Genomic DNA, 2,705 nt, shown 5'->3' with positions numbered 1-2,705 from the left:
GAAGGCAAAATTAACCTTAGGCTAACTGACCAAAGTTTATAGCTGACCATAGGTATCCTCTGTGGGAACAGTCAGGACAACAAACATAAGGACATAGATCCAGTTATGTCCTTCCTGGTACAGGGAGGCACTGACCCCTCCAACACACACACACACACACACACACACACACACACACACACACACACACACACTTCCTATCTGCTCACTTTAGGTGGAACGCTCTACTTAGAACACTGGCTCTGTTTGTAGGTTTGTACCAAACAGGTATACTAAGTAGCTAACAGAGGTTTTAAGCAGTTCTGGAGAAAGGAAGAACAGTATCAGCATTATCTAGATCCTGCTAAGGACCCAGTTCCCAGGGGATAATTGACTGTTTGTTAAGGGGGCAAACAGCCAAGCTTCTGAGAGACAGGAAGAAAGGAGTCCTGGGGATTGCTGTCTGCAGTGGGGACATGTCATCCTAAGGCAACTTGACTCCTTTAGTTACCTGCACTTAGGTGTCTCACAGGGACCTTTCGAGAATGCTGGCTCCAGGAGGGAGAGATGCTTTCAGGTTTTGTAGAAACCAGTCTTGCACATGTTGTCTTAGGCTAGAAAGCTGTACCTTTCAAATAAGCAAGACCCAACTACCTAAAACCAAAGACCCAAATATTAAGATACAAATGACTCTTTTAAAAGAAAGATACTTTCAAGATCCCGCACAAGATCTATGGTCAGGAAACAATGTCAGCTGAGGTCAGTGGTGGAAGAACTGGAGATCTGTATGTGCTAAGATGATCTCTAGTTCCTCACATGCCTCGATCACAACCTTGTCAGCTGTATATCCAGATGGAGCAACAATGCAGGCCACACCACTCCTTTTAGCTCTGTCTATATTATCCCCGAAAGAAAAGAAGGCATCAGAGCTGACAGACCGACCACTCAGCTTGCAGACCCCTTCCTTCTTCTCTGCCTCCATGAGTAACTCAGGAAACTCTATGAACAATGCTTCCCATTTCATCAGGTCTTCACCCTCACCAATGGTGTCAGTCAAATACTCATCGATAGCATTGGAGATTTCTGCTCTCTTCACCCCAACTTTAATCTTCATGGAAAGCACTTGTGGGTGGTGTTGAAGCCACCAAGAGTTTGCCTTATCGCCTGTAAGGCATGTGCAGTGTGTATCTGAGACTGTTGCCCTGCTCCAATGCCAATAACCTGTCCGTCCTTGGCATAGCACACTGAGTTAGACTGAGTATACTTGACAGCGATGGTGGTGACAATGAGGTCTACAGTGATGGTGGTGACAATGAGGTCTCTGAGAGCAGATTCCTGCAGATCTTTGTTCTTGGTGATAATATTGCTAAATAACAACTTGTCAACGACACCATTATTTCTCTTCTGGCTTAAATGGAGACCAAACAGTGTTTGAACTTCATTTTCATCCGGTTTGTAGGACTGATCTATCTGAACAATACAGTAGTAGTTTCCATTTTTCCTTTTAGGAAGTATTTTCAAGGCTTCTCTTCTTCTTCATATCCAACACTTCTCTGGAGATAATTTTTTGCAGTTGGGACATCACAACCTCAGATAATGCAACAAAAATCACCAAATAAAGACATCCTGTCAGCTCCTCTTGCTCTTGCATATGCAATGACCAGGGGAGTGAGGGTTGAATAGAAGTCATAGACCATGTACAATCTGACTCATCCTTACTAAGTGGAACCCCAACAGCAGCACCTGTTGGGCTGATGTGTTTGAACCAAGCCATGGCTGGAATGTCTACTGCTCTTCTCAGTTCTGTCTCCAGCTGTCAGGCGCTCAAAGCATCACACAAACTTATGAATCCTGGGGCTCTGTTGAGAACTGCGATGGGATGGGGGCTCATCCTATCCATACATTAAGGGCATCTGAGAATTTACTGTACTGTTTCCTGAAGTAATCTGAAATCACTTCATCATATTGAGTGGTATGAGAGAATGCCTTCAATGTCAGGTGGCGCCTGGTCTCCAGGGAGGTGTCAGATCCCTGCATCTCTGCAGCCACTGCTGCCTAGTTCTCTGGTTCACAGACCGCTGTCACTCGAGTGTGGTTTTTGGCTGCATCTCTCAGTAAGGTCATGCCACCAATATCAATTTGCTCTACAGCAGCCTCAACATCTGCATCTGGAGAAGCCACAGTCTTCACAAAGGGGTACAGGTTACAGACAACAACTCTTATAAGGTTGAAACCAAACCTGGCTATGACAGCATTATCTGGACTATTGCGTGCCAAGATTCCAGCATGGGTGGCAGGATGCAAGGTTTTCACATTGCCCCTCTATCGTTTTGGGGAACCCCATTAGCTTAGACTCATCTCTGACTACCAGGCCAGCATCCCTGATCACTTTTGCTGTGCCTTCGGAAGTGACCAGACTCAAGCTAAGAGACACGAGGTTTCTGGCAAATTCCATGAGACAGTTTTGTCAGACATACTGAACAGGGCAAGCTGGGAGGGATCTATAGCTGCTGCGCTGGGTCGTGGAGTCCGGAGACAGGCCACGTGTGTCCACTCATGATATGTATTCTTTTCTTTTTTTTTAAAATTAGGTATTTTCCTCATTTACATTTCCAATGCTATCCCAAAAATCCCCCATACCCACCCCCCCACTCCCCTACTCACCCATTCCCACTTTTTGGCCCTGGCGTTCCCCTGTACTGGGGCATATAAAGTTTGCAAGTCCA

General features: G+C 45.7%; 1 pseudogene; it reads right to left on the bottom strand.

The window, feature by feature from the left end:
• Nucleotides 1–739: 739 nt before the first annotated feature.
• The window catches only part of LOC110296503, a 4,570-nt pseudogene continuing 2,604 nt past the window's right edge, over nt 740–2,705 (bottom strand).

Source organism: Mus caroli, chromosome 6 (assembly GCF_900094665.2).
Source record: "Mus caroli chromosome 6, CAROLI_EIJ_v1.1, whole genome shotgun sequence".
In the NCBI taxonomy this organism is placed as follows: domain Eukaryota; kingdom Metazoa; phylum Chordata; class Mammalia; order Rodentia; family Muridae; genus Mus; species Mus caroli.
The sequence above is the reverse complement of the archived record's forward strand: the minus strand, read 5'-3'. Positions and strand labels throughout refer to the sequence as shown.